This window comes from Mustela putorius, unplaced genomic scaffold (assembly GCF_011764305.1).
Source record: "Mustela putorius furo isolate JIRA1106 unplaced genomic scaffold, ASM1176430v1.1 tig00004041_pilon_pilon_pilon, whole genome shotgun sequence".
Classification (NCBI taxonomy): Eukaryota; Metazoa; Chordata; class Mammalia; order Carnivora; family Mustelidae; genus Mustela; species Mustela putorius.
This window is the reverse complement of record NW_025422176.1, coordinates 2,518,363-2,536,678: the sequence shown is the minus strand read 5'-3', so window position 1 is coordinate 2,536,678 and position 18,316 is coordinate 2,518,363. Positions and strand designations below refer to the sequence as shown.

Here is an 18,316-nt window from a genome sequence, read left to right as displayed (position 1 = left end):
CGCGACGGGTCAGCGTTCTCCCCAGAGGCCACTGGGCGCACACCTGTCCTTAAACACAGTGGGTTCATTACACCTCATGCGAGTTGTGAGGCGGATCCGTAAGATAGTTCTAGGTTAGCTAGCTCTATCGGTCTTTTCTAGAAGGAGGTGTGAGTAGCGTGAACAGTGTCATTCACAAGGAAGGCGCTCACTCGTATGAGCCGGGAAAGGGGATGATTGGTATTTTGTGGTGGGCACAACAACCTGGTTTTGTGTGTTTGGACAAGAGAGGAAGTGGGCCTGCTTTGTCTCCTTCCTCACTGTGGCCAGGTCACCTTCGTGCTGCTGTTCTGCGAGGTCGTTTGTGCCCAGCAGGGGACCCACATGCCTCTCTGTGCGCTACCAGCCGTGCAGCCTTGCTCATGGTGCCAGGCCACCTCCTCGGTGTCAGCACTGCTCTTCCTTCTTGCCCCGTGGAGGAGGGAAGTCTTCACAAGACAAACAGGTGTTTGCCAGACAGGGGAAACTAGCCTGGACACTGAAGCCCAGGGCTGTGTCAGCGGCACCTGATGTTGTGTCGGGGAGCGGGTAGCAAGAGAGCATTCTGGAGAGGCTTTCAGAGAGTGAAATACGGGAGCACTGGGGAGTACCGAGGGGTTTCAAGTCGGGGAGGTGACATGCTCTGGGTTTTCGACCATCCCCAGGAGCTGTGTGGGAGCCACACTGGTGACAGAGGGCAAGTCTCTTCCCTTTGCCTTCCCTGTGGCCACACCCCTGGCTCAGGTCCCTTCTCCTGCCTGCTCTGTTGCAACCCATCCTCCTCGTCCTACCTGCTTCTCGTCCAGCTCCTTCTCCCAACCACATGCTCCTGCTCTGGCCAGGGTGATTTTTTTTGGAATCCCACATCTTCTGTTACTGGAAACCTTTTGATTCATCATTGGCAACAAGGTGAGACTCTGCATTGCACGGCGTGACTCACTTTGCTTTTCGTGATCCTCTCACAGTACCATGGGTCTTCCGCTACTGACTGGAAATCTGCTTTTTGATGTCTCAGAGTTTTTGCAGGTCCATTCTTTCTAAAACTGTGCTCGAGATCCGCTTCCTGTATTTTCCCTCTTGCCACCCCAATCCCCCAACTCTGTGAATGGGGCTACTGTGTCCTTCCTCTCCCATGTGCAAAAGGGAGGAGTCATCTCAGAACTCTGCTTTTACTTTCTTTCCCCCTTATTCGATCATTCACCCAGACCTGTGATTTTATCTGCTAAATATTTCTGGAATTTACCTCCTTTTCTCCACCTTTGCTTCTGCCCTTTTTGTCCCAGTTAAGATCATTTGTGCTCAGAGCCATGGCTCTAGTGTGCTTAGTGAGCTTCCAGGCTCTTCTATCTCCCCCAGGTCCCTATCTCCCCGGATGCCAGAGCTTTCAGGAAGGCCCATTCAATCATATCACTACTAGTTTTCTGGCTTCTTTTTGTTATTGGAGATGGATGCAAACTTTCCTCCTGTGGGCTGCTCTGTCCCCCTTCTTCCATCTGTTTCCCACTCGCTTTCTCTGCCTGACAATATCTGGTCAGTCCTTCCAATGTGCCCTGTGCCTGCTGGCCTTGGGGCAGTTCGGCCACTCCCTCTGCCCGAGATGCTTTCTCCCCCACCCCCCTCGCCTCATGAGCTCTCATCTCCCCTCAGATGAATGGCAGTGACTCCACATTCTTTATTGAATACCGGCTCAGTTGCCAGAGGCTTGGTTCTCCTGCAGTTCCAGACATGACCCAAATAGACCGGGCTGCAGCGGTTAGCGAACCTTTCTTCCAGGGAGAAAAGCAGCCAGGAGACAGAGAGGCAAGGAATCTGGTGTGTCAGCTGGATGCTGTAGGAGGGTTGGAAGGGGCTGTCATCTGAGCTGGGATGGCCAGGGAAGGCCCCCTGAGGACAAAGGTGGGGAGGTAAGGGAGTGAGCCCTGTGCATGTCTGTGGGCACAGTGTCCCTGGCAGGGGGAAGGGGGAGTAGGAAGGCCTCCATGAAGAAAGCTGGGCCGACTTGTTCCAGGAATGACAAGGCCAGAGTGAGGGAGAAGGGGGTGTTAGAGACCTGGGGTGGGAGCCACTGACAGGGGGGATTTTGAAGTGAAGAATGAGGTGACCTGACTTGGGTTTTATTGGGATCACTTCAGCTTCTCTGTTGAGAACAGTGAGGGTGGAAGCAGGGAGATCACTAGGAGACTACTGGAATATTCCAAGAGAAGAGTTGCTGTCGGATTGGATCAGGGTGGTAGGGGTGGAAGTGCTGCTAATTGACCCGAGTCTGGTTACATGTTGAGGAGGAGCTGATGGGATGTACTGACAGATTGGATGTGGGTGAGGCCCATGAGTCAAGAAGGTGCCCAGCCTCTGGCTCTTCTGGTTCATGTCAGATGTGGCTCCCTCCGGAGGCCCCTGATACCTGCAGACAAGGTCCAGCCCACTATCTCTTCTCTGTGCATGTCCTTTGTGGCAGTCAGTCCCGTTGCAACACAGACATCTTGCTTAATGATTATCTACCCCGTGGGAATAATGATGCCCGGAGGGACCATGTGTGTCTCAGTGCCTCATGCCCTGTAGGCACCAGTAAGTATTTCTCAGCCCCCAGAGTGACGAGGAACTGAGTGTAGATGCTCAAGGTTCTATTCCCTGATGAGGTCTCCAAATGGCCATGTTCTGTTTCACTGGTTTTTAGTGGTCTGTGTGTTTTAGAAAGCAGGCTAGGGGCTGTAAGACTGAATTCCATTTTGAGAATTCCAAAAGTTAATCTGATGCCAGCCACATCGAAAATCACCCTCCTTGATGTGCACGGGGGTCACAGGATCACCTCTTGGGAGAGGCAGCATTTTCTGGACAGCCTAGGCCTTTCCAGCACAGTGTTGGCATCTACACAGCTCAGCCCAGAAAGCAGGGTTGAGATTTTGATCTGAGATATTCTGAAGGTGGGGGCGGCTGTTTTCCCTCCCCAGAGAAGACATGTCACTTTAGAATGAGAATATTCTCGGGTTCTTGGGTGGCTTAGTGGGTTAAGCCTCTGTCTTCTGCTCAGGTCATGATCCCGGGGTCCTGCTGCTCAGCAGGGAGCCTGCTTCCCCCCGCTCTCTCTGCCTGCCTCTCTGCCTACTTGTGATCTCTCTCTCTGTCAAATAAATAAAAAAAAAAAAAAAAAAAAAAAAAAGAATGAGAATGTTCTCATTCTATGGAGGATAAATTATTTGCCAAACTTGCCCATGAAGAAAGTCAAATAAATCATGGCTTTTCTGGGTTTTCGCTCCCGTCCCTCCATTTTTTTTTCTCAAATGGAACAAATTAAATTTTAGAAAATACCTGTGAAAAGCAATGGTCTCAGATCTATAATACTAATTATTTTTCTTATACGGTTAATTTTTTTTAAGATTATATTTTTAAGGTATCTCTGTACCTAACTTAGGCTGGCTCTCCTAAGCCTCAGATCAAGAATCACATGCTCCAGCTGAGCAAGGAAGGTGCCCCTTCAGGATTAACTTTTTAAACAAAAAAAGTGGGTACATTTCCCCCACTCTATAATCTAATTAGAATAATCTCAGCATATAATTTTTTGCCTCATTTATTTTTTATTGTCTCAGTGGTATTCCTCAATGTGATTGTACTTTATGTGACAATATTTATGTTTGTCATTTCAGTGACTGTGTATTTATTATTAAGATAGGGCTGTGATGAACATTTTTGCATGTGTGTTTGAGTTTTCTAGTGAGATGGATCTCAGGAGGGAAGGTTCTATGGAAGCTCAAAACTTCTATGGAAGTTTCAAAAGAAACTCCACCTCGATTTGTACAGAGGGCATTTTATTTTTTTTTTTTTTTTTTTTTTTTTTTAAAGATTTTATTTATTTATTTGACAGAGATCACAAGTAGGCAGAGAGGCAGGCAGAGAGAGAGAGAGAGAGAGAGAGAGAGGAGGAAGCAGGCTCCCTGCTGAGCAGAGAGCCCGATGCGGGACTCGATCCCAGGACCCTGAGATCATGACCTGAGCCGAAGGCAGCGGCCTAACCCACTGAGCCACCCAGGCGCCCCTGTACAGAGGGCATTTTAAAGAGAGAATGAAGAAGTAAGGCCAGGGATGAGTAAAGTCAGGGGAGGAACAGATGACAAAAAGTAGAATACGTATTGGTCCATATGAAACCGCCTGTATTTGCTAACTGGGAGACAAGAGCTCAACTTTTCTGTGTTGATTGAACAAATAGTAGATGCCTTGAGTTTTTCCTCAGGCAGGCACTAAGGGGGACTGGTGTTGTCGCAGGGTTGGGACCTGGAGCTGTTAGAAACTATGTTAATGTTTATTCGAGTTGGTATATGATAAGCCAGGTTTGAGAAGAGGGCTCTGAGCAGTCTGGCTAGAGTTTGGTCAAGGAAAGAATCTTTGTCAGTGTAGTCTCCTCCTTTCTATGTAGTGTGTTTAAACCTTGATTTGTTCATCTGTTCATCTGATGATTAGACATTTTGTTGTATCCAAGTTTTTGGTCATTGTGAATAGGCTACAATAAACTTTCTTACAGAAGTCTTAAATTTCTGTTGAAATTGTTAGTGGGATTGCTTAGTCACAGGGTGGGGATATATTGAAGTGCTAGCTTAGTTTCCAAAGTGGTTAATCAGTTTACACTTCCCACCAGCAATATAGTGACACTCCAGTTGCTCAGCATCCTTATAAACATTCTGTGTTGTCAGGGTGAAATAGCATCTCATTATGCTTTCACATTGCATTTCTCTGGTGATGAATGATCTGAGTTAGGCACCTTTTTGTGTATTTAGTGGGCATTCTTACATCTTTTGGGGACTGTCTGTTCATCTTTTGCCCATTGTTTGTTGTCAATGTTGTTTTGGTTTTGACTTTATGGAGTTATTACGTATTCTGGATAGGAATTCTTTGTCAGACAGATGCATGATAAACGTACATGGATAGGAGAATGAAAATTTTAGAATATTTTACAGTAGCATCTAAGACATAAACTGGTTGGGGTGACTGGGTGGTTTAGTTGATGACTCATCTGACTTTTGATCTCAGCTCAGGCCTTGAACTCAGGATTGTGAGTTCATGCCCTGCTTTGGGCTCTATACTGGGCTCTATGCTGGGCATGGAGCCTACTTACAAAACAAAAACACAGGAAAGCAAACAGGCTAGGAATAAGTATCATGATAAACATGAAATACCTTGACAGAGAACACAAAAAAACATTGTTGAGAGGAGTTCAAGAAGACTGAAATAAAGGGAGGGTATATTTTGTTTATGCATTAGAAGATATGACGTTGTCGAGATTTCTGTTTTCCATGATATGATTCATGCACACAATGCAATCTCAGGCAAAATCCTAGCCTTCTTTTTATTCTATTTTAGAGGAAATGACCAAGTTGATTCCAAAATGTACATGGAAGTGCCAAGGGCCTAGATAGCCAAAAAGTCTTTAAAATAATACAGTTGAAGAACCCACATTGCTTATTCCTGCTCAATTTTAAGACTAATTTTAAAGCCACAGTAATCAAAGTCTTTGTGATAAAGATAGATCAATGAAACAGAACAGAGGGTACAAAATAGACCAATCGCAACAAGTATTGTCAATTGATTTTGGCCCGGAGTGTCAAGTCCGTTCAATGGGGGAAAGGGAAGTCATTTTAATTTTTTTTAGATTTATTTATTTATTTGAGATAGAGTGAGAGATCATGACCAGGGAGGAGGGGAGAAGGAGAAGCAGACTCCCTGCTGAGCAGGATGCCGGATGTGGGACTTAATCTCAGGACCCAGGGATGCTCCCAATGGAGTGAACCACCCACGTGCCCTAGGGGAATCTTTATAGTGAATAATTCTGGGTCAACTGGATATTGAAGGGGAAACAAAACGGACCTCGTCCCCTACCTCTTTCTACTTAGAGACATAAATTTGGGAAGGGTCATAAACCCAAATATAAAAGATTTAACCTACTCGTGTCATTCATTTTTACCCTTTCATTCTGTTCAAATAAGTGTCAAAGGGATTTTTCATCAGCACAAATTAAATTAAAATTCTAAGCAATAGGAAAAACACTGACTAACTGGAAGTGTTTCTTCTTTCTTTTTTTTTTAGTCTCATAATTGATGGTGTCTTAGAATGAAATATGACATATGGGTAGTGTAGGAAAGTTTTAAAACAGAGAGAAATTAAAACACACACACACAAACACACCCCCCAGAAATCTCTGACGTTTCTCCTATTTCTCTATTCTTCTTTAGCCTCCCTGCCTGCCTTCTACTGGAACATTCCAAGGCGCTTCTTGCTCAGAGCATTTCTATCTGCTTTTTGTCCTTCTTAGAGTAAGAATAGGTTTGTACCAGGGAACAGCACCAGAGTACCTTTTGCACAGCTTTCTCCAATTCAGTGGAACTCCACAGAGCCTTCCCCTTTTCAGAGAGGCCTGCCCTTTGATCTTGTCTGATGAAGGTCCTTTCATCTGCCATACTGTTGCCATTCATCTGGCATAAGCTCTTACTTCTCTTTGTCTCTTCCCGGGTTCCCCACTGTATCCCCAGTGCCTGGTACTTTGCAGACACTCTACAAGGTTTGTTTGTCTGGATCAATAGTGTTAGCTGAGGGTGAATACAGAAGCTGCTCCGTGTCATCCAGGAGAGGGCAGTAGGAAGTCCAGGGAGGAGCTCCCAGAGGAAGGCAGCTTGGTCAGCTTTTCAGCAGGTAGAGCTGCTCAGGGGTGGAGCACGTGCTTTCTTTGTAGGGCGTGCTCAGGCGGTGGCTTGGTGTTGTTGACAGGTTCTTGCTCTGGATGTCAGGGATGATCATGTCATTTGGAAGGTCCCTTCCAACCAGACAGTCCTGCTTGAGGACTAGTCTCCTCTCTGGTCTGTGGTTCTTTCTCAACTGCAGATCTGGCTTTTACCACTAGAGGGCACTACATGATGCCTTTGAGGACAGGGCTCCTCAAACCCCTGACAGTGAGAACAGTTTTCTTTAATTGAGATATCATTGATCTGCACAATATTATGTCAGTTTCAGGTGTGCAACATAGTGATTTTCCACGTCTGTATATTTCTCAGTGCTCACCACCATTAAGTATAACCACTGTCTATCACAGTACAACATTAATATTATCTTGACATACTTTTCATCATTGTGAGTTATTTATATAAGTGGAAGTATGTACCTCTTAATCCTCTTCACCAATTTCTCCCCCTGCCTTTCCTTCTGGCAACCATCAGTTTGCTTTCTGTGTTGAAGAGTCTACTTGGTTTCGTTTGTTGAAGAACTGAGTTTTCATGGCACTTATACCCCGAACATGCAGTTCAACAACAGCCTCACAAAACAATCTTTAACTCTTACAGTTGTGATGCATACTGATATTTTCTGTTTTATTGTTGTCTGTATTTTCTAAGCCAGGGATTCTCAGACTATTACATTGATTTTATGACATGGGTGGGTCACAATTCATTGTTTGGAAAGCACTGTTTTAGACAACAGAGCCTGTTCACCCTTGTAAAACTCTGTGGGTCAGATTTCCTTGACTGTCTGGGTTGGTAGGTAATTGTGTCCCTTAGTGTGTACTCAACTATGTGTTGAGTTGCTGCCTTGAGTAGCTGAAGATATTTGCTTCCTGATGGGGTGTCTGCTGCTGTAGGACAGGCAAGGAGAGAGAAGGCCAAAAAAGGACAGAGAAAAAGTCTGCTTCCTGGCATATCAGAAGACACAGGCTCAGTCATTCCACTCTTCAAACTCAGCTGCCACACATGTCTGACTGTGTGCAGAATGTGGCCATGGACGAGCGAGATGAGGGTACAGGGAAGAAATGTTTAGGGCTGATGAGGATGTAACAGCTGCTAGGAAACCCCACAACACCCTTCCAGAATGTTACCCCATGAAAAGAAAGGTTAAGGAAAGTCTAAAATTCCTAAAGATAATGAGAATAATTGAAAGCAAAGGAAGGACAGCCTAAACACTTATATCTTGCGTAGGACTGTATTATAGGGAGCTTTCCCTCAGGGCATCTGGGTGCTCAGTCGAGTGAGTGGCCAACTCTCGGTTTCAGTTCAGGTCACAATCTCAGGGTCGTGGGATCAAGTCATGTGTTGGGTTCAGTGCTTGGTAGGAAGTTTGCTTCTGAATTCACTGTCTCCTTTTGCCTCTGCCCTCCTCAACCATTCTCCCTCGCTTTCTCTCAAATGAATAAATATATATATATTTTTTTAAGGGGTTTTGCCATGCATCAGATACTTGACCCTCAAAAGAATCTGAATAAGGGGTTACTGTGGAAGGAAAGCTATCCAGAGGCACACCTGGAGCCTCTAAGGAACAGACATCTTCTTTCTGGGCTTTGGCAAAGGAGCAAAACGGCTGTGGCATGTGACACTTACACTTTTGATTCTGGGATCCCTAAGCCTGTCTGACACTCTATTCCTCAGGAGCTGGCATGTCACAATAGGTGTGGAGGACACCCAAGACTGGGCCTCGCTCCTGGACAGCAGCCAGGGACAGCCATGAGGAAGGACAGTCCTTGGATTCAAAGGGGATCCCACAGGGCCGACTGTGGCACAGGCTGCCCAAGGTGAGACCCATCCCCCGTGTCCTTGATCCTTGGGTTGTGTGGAAATAAAAATCAGACACAGAGAATCCAGGGTCCCTTAAAGGGGTTCACTACCCCCATGACTCTTTATCTGTGATGGTACTGGCTTTCCTGGGCCCTACTGCTGCCTGCTGCCTCAAGGCAGAGCTTTCCACTGTCCCCAAAGTCTTGGGCCTGAGATCATACAGAACGAGCTCCCACCATGGTACAAGCAGAAAGCCTGTGACCCATTCCTAAGCCTCTGCTGGTACAGACCGAGGACATCCAGGGTGGAAGGTGCATGAGACCATGAGACTGGCAGACAAAATTTTCTCCACACTGTCTGAAAGCACAGATCTCTCAATTCAGGGATTAGCAAACTTGCTGCAAATGGCCAGAAAGTATTTTAGCCTTTGCAGGGCAGATGGCCTCTCCTCAAACTACTCAACTCCCCTGTCGTGCTGTTAAAGCAGCCATAGAGAAGACTTAAGTAAATGGGAGTGGCCGTGTTGCAATAAAACTTGATTTACAAAGACAGCTGGGTAGGTGAAATCTGGCCCTTTCAGCCTGGGCTCTAAAGTCCAACAGACATTCTTTTTTTTTTTTTTTTTCAAGGAGACTAGAGTTTTTTAAAAACACACACACCACACACACACATGCACACACAGTTACATGTGCCCTACCCCTTTCAGCTTACTGATTAAGGAAATCGAAATGAGGTAATGTGCTCAGATATCACTTAAGGTCCTTCAGGCTGTAACAGAAGACCAACTCCATTTGATTTATTAGTTTTTTTAAAAGTTTGTTTATTTCAGTGAGAGAGATTAGTGGGGGAAAGGCAGAGGGAGAGAGAATCCTGAAGCAGACTCCCCACTGAGGATGAAGTCTGATGCTGGGCTGGGTGCCAGGACCCTGAGATCATGACCTGAGCCAAAACCAAGAATTGGCCACTAAACTGACAGAGCCACCAAGAGTCCCACCATTTGGTTTAAATGGTAAAGACATTTATTAATTCCCAAGATACACATTGAGGGGAAAGGTCAAAATGGCTTCATATGACCAGAGGCAAGTGACTATCTCCCATCCAACATCCCCTCATCATCCCAGAGGCCTGAGGTTTTAGGGATTCATTATTCCAAAGAGAGAGTTCCAGTGTCCACTCTCTCCAGTAGGAGAAAAATGAAAAATGAAAGTGCTCATTTCCCAACATTCTCACCAACACAGTGTATTAGGAACCTTTTCATTGTGGTTAATCTGATAACTAAAAAATGGTATCTTACAGTAATTTTATTTTATGTTATTCCTCTTTTGGGGGGCTGAAGTTAAGGATCATTGTTATATGACTAAGAGCCATTTATATTATCTTTTACTGTGAACTGTTCATGTAAAGAATTACTTTTTTGTCTTTTGTAAAGTGATAGTAACACTATTAGGCTTTGCAAGTCCTTTCTATCAAGTCCGTGAAAGGATTTGAGATGGGAGGGTGACTCAGTCTCAACCAGATTGAGAAATTGGCCAGATGACCCCAGTCCTTGGGCTTGTAGGGAATCCTGGTCCTAAGGATGGAGCCTATGGCTAGGTTCTGTAAGAAATGCAAAGAAAGTTTAAATTAAGGACATGGACCTTACTTTGAGCTGAAGGTGAACCCAGGCTTTAAGAAGATGGGGGCCAGGCCTGCCTAGAGGCCTGAAGCCTCCCTCCCAGGCTTCTGAGGTGGCTTTCCTAACCAGTGCTGCAGAGGCAGGGACCCACCTTGGACCCCTGGGAGCTGGGTGCCCCAGGCAGCATGTCAGTGGCCTGCCTTCCTTCTTCCTCTGCTGGGCCAGTATCTCCAGATGCAGCACACTAAGAGACTACTTCCCAAATAGGGTGTGGTGAGCATCTTTAAAGTTTTTGTTTCAATATCGTCTGTTGTGGACGATATTCTGTAATATACAATAAAAGTGATTTCCTAGAAACATAAAATGCAAGATAACCTGTAAACTACAAGCTCAAATTATGTATTAGGAGAATCAGTAGACATAGAACTCCTATATCACATTGCAGTATGTTTCTAAATGCTACTCAAAATCGTTCTTAAGATAGTTATGCTTTAAGCAGCAAGGCTTTAGAACACAGATTTTATCTTCCTTTCCCCCTCTTATTGCCTATCTCCCTTACTCAAGCTCTCCCCACCCTGGAGCTGAATAAGTCCATTTTGGGGGCAATGTTTGCTCATGCCTTCCTCTCCCATAGATGGTCTGTGACACCAACTTATACACATAGAAGCTTTTACCCACATATGATGGAGATGATGGGAGCATGGTAAGAAATACAGCTTTATTTTATTTTGTTTTGTTTTGCCATTTATCTGCCCCATTTTCTGACTGCAAAATATTATTTCATCATGATCTCGCATTCAGAGTTTTAGTTGAGTCCTAAGTGTCTTGCACGTGGCCACAAAAAAGTGTATTTCGAAGAGGAACATTTAGATCTGATGTTTTGATGTAAAACACTTGTCTTTCCTTTGTAAAATAATGAGACATTTTATTTTAATTTTTAAACATTTTACGTATTTATTGGAGAGGTAGAGCATATGCGGGAGGGATAGACAGGTAGGGAAAAGCAGGCTCCCAGCTGAGCAGGGAACCCATCGGGGCCTAATCCAAGGATCTTGAGTACCTGACCTGAGCCAAAGGCAGATGCTTAACCAAGTGCCCCAAGGGATATTTCATTTCTAAGATCTTTAATTCTACCGTTAAATCATTAAATAGGCTGTACTTACTTTGGTTCTAGCAGCTTTAAGTTAGAAACAAAAACAAAAAACAAAAAAGAAAAAAGGAAGAAAATGAAAGTCCTGATTTCTCCCATGAATTCCTCAGATAAATCACTGACCCCAAAGCAGAGCAGCAAAATCCTCCTTTGCTCTTCTCCTGGGGCCACCTCTGCAGGAATGATTTCTGACCTCACTGAGCGAGAGCTTGTCTCTGTGTCTTTCTCAGGATATTTTGCTCGAGTCCATGGCATCTCTCAGCTGATAAAAGCATTTCTACAGAAGAAAGAATGTTATTGTCAAATTCTAAATCTTGGGACTCAGATGGAGACCACCTTCTGGAGATTAAAGGTAAATGAACATTCGCCCTCTTCTTTCCTGAATTGTTTCATTTGTGAAGGTGCTTGTCTAGATCAAAATGTTAAACATTTATTCAGAGGGAATGTAGTGAGGTGCTGCTGCCATCAGCCACGTACTTGATGTCACCAGGGCCCTGGTGAAGGACGGGCACCTGGCTTCTCATCCTTTGCTGTTACAAACAGGACTTTTGATAAAAACCCTTGTAGACGTGTTCTCTGCACGTGTGAAAGACCCCCCCCCCCCAGTGGGATTGTGAGCCCCAGAGCCCCTGTGTCTGCCGTATTGACGATCACGAAGATTTGTCATCGTGACAGTGTCTTCAGTTTAGAGATGTGCAAGGCTGGTGATAATGATATGACACAGAGGCCTTTTGTAGCTATTCCCTGATTTGATCCCTCACGTGCTCTGTTAACGAGCAAGCACAGGTGTAACTACGCTCACTCACAGGAAATGAGATGGGTCTGGTTAGTGGCAGAACCAGGAGCGAATAGACTGCAGGTCCCACAAGTCCAGGTTGCTTCCCTGTTCTCTGTCCAGAGCCTTGTGCTTGCTCAGGGGGTTCTTTGTGGTCTGTCAGTCAGTGGTGCATCTGTACCTCAGTGACCATGGTGTGGTGGAAGGAGCTGGAGCAGAATGCGGGGCAGAACGTGTGCATGTGAGCAGAAGCCACTGGAGGAATGCCTCCTCTAGGCCCCACACCCTTTTGACTTGGTCCCAAGGTTTGGTTTCTCCTTCGTGTCATGTGGTTGTGTTGATAAGGAATAAATCTGACATTTTTATTTCTGGTCCAGGCACATTGAGACTAGGTAATCCTTCCAAGAAAAAGATAATCTGCCAGTAGTAAGGAAGGCATATAGCACAGGGTAGGCAAGATGTAGTGGAGGTGTTTTGGATTGGTCCAAAGGGTTTTTTAAAAACATCTAGTCTTCTTGGGGTGCCTGGGTGGCTCAGTGGGTTAAGCCGCTGCCTTCGGCTCAGGTCATGATCTCAGGGTCCTGGGATCAAGTCCCGCATAGGGCTCTCTGCTCAGCAGGGAGCCTGTTTCCCTCTATCTCTCTCTGCCTGCCTCTCAGTCTACTTGTGATTTCTCTCTGTCAAATAAATAAATAAAATCTTTAAAAAAAAAACAAAAAACAAAAAACAAAAACATCTAGTCTTCTTGAAAAAAAGAATGTTTGCTCTTCAGAGCCTAACCAAAAGGGCCAGATTTCGCCTACCCACCTGTCTTTGTAAATAAAGTTTTATTGCAACACAGCCACTCTCATTTACTTAAGTCTTCTCTGTGGCTGCTTTAATAGCACGACAGGGGAGTTGAGTAGTTTGAGGAGAGGCCATCTGCCCTGCAAAGGCTAAAATACTTTCTGGCCATTTGCAGCAAGTTTGCTAATCCCTGAATTGAGAGATCTGTGCTTCTAGACAGTGTGGAGAAAATTTTGTCTGCCAGTCTCATGGTCTCATGCACCTTCCACCTGGGATGGTCCCCCTGGCTGCACCAGCAGAGGCTTAGGAATGGGTCACAGGCTTTCTGCTTGCACCATGGTGGGAGCTCATTCTGTATGATCTCAAGCCCAAGACTTTGGGGACAGTTGAAAGCTCTGCCTTGAGGCAGCAGGCAGCAGTAGGGCCCAGGAAAGCCAGTACCATCACAGATAAAGAGTCATGGGGTAGTGATCCCTTTTAAGGGACCTTAGCTCTGTGTCTCCCGACTTTTATTTCCACACAACCCAAGGATCAAGGACACAGGGGATGGATCTCACCTTGGGCAGCTTGTGCCACAGTCGGCCCTGTGGGATCCCCTTTCAATCCAAGGGCTGTCCTTCCTCATAGCTGTCCCTGGCTGTCCAGGAGCGAGGCCCAGTCCTCGGTGTCCTCCATACCTCCTGTGACATGCCAGCTCCTGAGGAATAGAGTGTCAGACAGGCTTAGGGATCCCAGAATCAAAAGTGTAAGTGTCACGTGCAACAGCCGTTTTGCTCCTTTGCCAAAGCCCAGAAAGAAGATGTCTGTTCCTTAGAGGCTCCAGATATGCCTCTGGATAGCTTTCCCTCCACAGTGACCCCTCATTTACAGTTCTTCTGAGAGTCAAGTTTCTCATGCCTGAGAAGAACTTTTTTTTTTTTTTAAGATCTATTTATTTCTTTCAGAGATAGGGAGGGAAAATGTTCGAGGAGGGGCAGAGGCAAAAGGAGACAGGTTATCCAGAAGGAGACTCCTCCGAGCACTGAAACTGACACATGACTCGATCCCACGACCCTGAACCGAAATCAAGAGTCAGCCGCTCACTCGACTGAGCCACCCAGTCGCCCCAAGGAAAAGCTCCTTATAATAAAGAAGTCTAGCACAAGGTATAGGAGTGTATGCTGTCCTTCATTTGCTTTCGATCATTCCGATTGTCTCTGGGAATTTTAGACTCTCCTTAACCTTTTCTATTGTGGGAGTAACATTCTGGAAGGGTATTGTGGGGTATCCTAGCAGAGGTTGTATCCTCATCTTCCCTAAGCATATCCTCCCAGTAGCCTGGGCCAGCTCATCCATCGCCGCGTTCTGCACACAGCCAGGCATGCGTGGCAGCTGTGAGTGTGAACGGTGGGGATGGCTCAGCCTGCATCTTCTGATACGCCAGGAAGCAGTCTTGTTCTCTGTCCTCCTGTCTCCTCTCTCCCTCCCTCTCCTTCAAACCAGACCCCCTGAGATTTTCCACTAGGGAAGGCGGTAGCTGGACCTGTAGTTCTGATGCTCACCCTTCCTCCTACTAGGAAGTTCTTTCTCATGTTTTCTGCCCCCATCATGCTGACCCTGGGGTCAGCGACCCCGCAGTCTCCGCTTTCCATTGCGGGTGACTGTCTGCATACACGGTGCTCTTCTATGTGCCGTTGCTCCTGTTAGAAACGGGAGTGTCATCCCAGCCTGCAATAGCGACACTGTGACCAGATTCTGGACGCCAGCACCTGGCTTTTCTTTCGTCTTTTCCCATCGAATGAACTGGCTTTGTATTTCTGGAATACAAGTACAGGTGGACACGGGTGTTCAAAGAATACATGGTGTGTGGGGGGGGATGCCGACCTGGTCAGCAGGTGTGGAGCACCTTGTTTCTTGCCAGGCCTTAGGGCCGTGAGGAGCTGTTGCAGGCGATACACAGTGTGATTGCAAGAGGCCAGAAAGGGGTGTCTGTGCAGATGGGGGTTGAGGAGAGGATGCATTCAAGAATAGTCATCAGGGCTGAGTGATTGGATACGGCAGACATGGAGAGAATGTGCTAGAATGGCCAGGGCATGACCAGGCTGGGGACGCAGATAGGGGAGTGGGGCCGTGAGTATTTGTGTCTGTGTGTGTGTGTGTGTGTGTGTGTCTTTGCATGTGTATCCCAGTGTCTTTGTCTCTCTGTATCTCTATGTGGGGTCTTTGTGTCTATGAGTGTCTCTGTGTGTGGGTCTCTGTGTAGATGTGTTCCTTTAACTCATTGTACATGTTTGTGTGTTTCTGTGCACCTGTCTGGCTTTCACACCTTCTTTACTGCAGCCCTCAGTAGAAATAAATGTATAGCCCAGGCCAGGCCCCACATCTGTGTACACATGTCGGTACATCATAAAGGCCCACCCATGCTGCTTACTCTGGCAGGTCCTACTGTGAGTGTTGCTGGAGTATTTATTTCTATAGGACTCCTCACAGCCCTGTGAGTTGCTGTCATTGTCTCTACTGTGTAGATGTGGAAAGCTTGGCCCAGGGAGTTGAGTGACTTCCCAGCACCTTGTGGCAGACAAGTGGCTGACCTGGGATCTGAACCCCATTCCCCAGCTCCAGAGTGCCTGCCCTTTCCCCGACCACACTCTCCTCTCACAGGAAAAAGTAAATGTAGTATAAGACAGACAGTGTTTGCCCTCACCGTGGTAGGTGCTTTGTGATATTTGATGTTGTATCCGATTTGATTCCCCACATGCTGGCTCCACCCCCACATCGGTTTCCTGACCTTCCCTAATCTGTCTCCATCTGCTTTTTGGCAAAGTCTGTTAGGTCCTACTTCCCCAGGGCCTCTCAGTGCCTTCCTGTCTCCATCCCAGTGGCTGCTCCCCCAGTTCTAGCTCCCCATGACTTCCTCCCTGGACCTTCTTCCTGGACAGCTATGAGAACCCCCTAACTTTCATCCTCTGTCCGTTCTCCACACGGAGACTGAAGTCACCTGAAACATGCGTTTTTAACCATATCATTTCTGATTTGGACCCTGAATATTCCATTGCTGTTTGGGGCTTAGTACTCACTACATGAAGATGGTCAGTAAATGTATGAGGGAATATTGAATTAGAAAACTTACTGTGTATTTTTCCTTAAGATGAAGATCTTCTCTCAGGAAAGTATTTTTTTTAATATATTTTTTTAAATGTTTAAAAAGATTTTTATTTATTTATTTATTTGACAGACAGAGATCACAAGTAGGCAGAGAGGCAGGCAGAGAGAGAGGAAGAGAAGCAGGCTCCCCGCTGAACAGAGAGCCTGATGTGGGGCTCGATCCCAGGACCGAAGGCAGAGGCTTTAACCCACTGAGCCACCCAGGCGCCCCCCAGGAAAGTATTTTGAGGTCCACTTTCCAGTGATGGTCATGAGAAAGCTGCACTGCATCAGGTAAGTGTGGCTTGGACCATACGACAGAGCTGGGTAGATTCAGAGGAAGCAGTCAGTAGGGGGCCGGTCTGCTTGCCAGGGATTTCATTTTAGGGGGCTCTTCCCTTGAACCCCCTCCCTGCTTTCTTGCTGGCCCCAGGATCCTCATTCCAACCTGTGGAGCAGTCTTCCAAATGCAGTATACCCTCCGTTGGGACTGTTTTGTCCATGGACGTCATTTCTCTGAACCTTGAAAAGAAATGACCTACAGTAGTTTAATCATCTGAATTGTTCTGTGTGTTTTGTCTGCTTTGTTATCTCCAGGGTATAGAAAGGTGCCCAGCCCAGAGGCAGTAAATACTGTTCGAGTGAATGAGAGGAGGCTAAACTTAGGCATTTAGTATATGTGAGATATTCCAGGTGCCACCCTGAGGCCAGGTTTTAGGAAGTTTGCAGAGTTGTCAAGGATGAGTTTGTGACTTTCTGCTGGGAGATTTTGTAGCACCATGTGAAATGCTTTACTTGGATCAACTCATTCTGTGTGCAGAGCAGACATTCATACTTGTGAATTCTGTTTGGGAAACCCAGGCTCAAAGCAGTGAAGTGACTTTCCATCATGGCACCTGTAGAGGAAGGGGTGGAGTTGAGATTGAACCCTGGCCCAAACTACTAGAACTCCTATAGCAGTTCAGTAATGTGTTAAGATACAAAATCAATGCACAGAAATCAGTTGCTTGCTTATATACTAGCAATGAAAATATAGAAAGGGAAATTAGAGAATCAGTTCCCTTTACTATAGCACCAACAACCATAAGATACCTTAGAATAAATCTAACCAAAGAGGTAAAGGATCTGTATACTCGAGGAACTACAGAACACTAATGAAAGAAATTAAAGACACAAAAAGATGGAAAAACCTTCCATGTTCATGGATCAGAAGAATAAACATTATTAAAATGTGTACTGCCCAGAGCAATCAAAATTCCACTGGCATTATTCTAAGTGCTGGGAGAAACAATCCCAAAATTTGTATGGAACCAGGAAAGACCCTGAGTTGCTAAGGAAATGTTGAAAAAGAAAAACAAAGCTGGGGGCATCACATTGCCCGAGTTCAAGTTTTACTACCAAGCTGTGATCTCCAAGACAGCATGGTACTGACACAGAAGCAGACACATAGACCAATGGAACAGAATGGAGAATCCAGAAATGGACCCTCAACTCTATGGTCAACTAATCTTCGACAGAGCAGGAAAAAAATATCCAGTGGAAAAAAGACAGTCTCTTCAATAAATCGTGCTGGGAAAATTGTACAGCTACATATAGAAGAATGAAACTAGACCATTCTCTCACACCATACACAAAGGTAAACTTGAAATGGATGAAAGACCTCAACATGAGGCAGGAGTCTATCCAAATCCTAGAGAAGAACATAAGCAGTAACCTCTTCGACATCAACAATTTCTTTCAAGACATGTCTCCCAAAGCAAAGGAAACAAAAGCGAAAATGAACTTTTGGGAATTCTTCAATATCAAAAGCTTCTACACAGCAAAGGAAACAGTCAACAAAACAAAGAGGCAATCCACAGAATGAGAGAAGATAGTCCCAAATGACGCTGCAGACAAAGGGCTGATATCCAAGATCTATAAAGAACTCCTCAAACCTAACACCCCCAAAAAACTGATAATTACATCAAAAAATGGTCAGAAGACATGAACAGACACTTCGCCAAAGAACACATACAAGTGGCTAACAGACGCATGAAAAAATCTTCATCGTCACTAGCCAAAACAGGGAAATCCAAACAAGACCACATTGAGATACCACCTTACACCAGGTAGAATGGCCAAAATCAACAGGACAGGAAATAAGACGTGTTGGAGAGTCTGCGGAGAAAGGGGAACCCTCTTACACTGTTGTTGGGAATGCAAGTTGGTTCATGCAACCACTTTGGAAAACAGTGTGGCAATTCCTCAGAAAATTAAAAATAGAGCTATATGACCCTGCAGTTGTACTACTGGGTATTTACCCCAAAGATACAAATATAGTGAATAGAAGG

The 18,316-nt window shown here is 45.6% G+C and overlaps 1 long non-coding RNA gene across 4 annotated transcripts in view; it reads left to right on the top strand.

Annotated features, from left to right (window-relative positions):
- LOC101678065 overlaps positions 1-18,316 on the top strand; it is a 30,720-nt gene that overhangs the window by 879 nt on the left and 11,525 nt on the right. For 2 of the 4 annotated variants that reach the window (XR_006604553.1, XR_001177233.2), the window contains exons 2-3: positions 8,412-8,554; positions 11,533-11,654. This is a non-coding gene — a long non-coding RNA (uncharacterized LOC101678065). Of the gene's footprint in view, positions 1-8,411; positions 8,555-10,786; positions 10,856-11,532; positions 11,655-16,077; positions 16,281-18,316 lie in introns of all 4 variants that reach the window. The other 2 variants (XR_006604552.1, XR_006604554.1) reach the window with 2 other exon arrangements.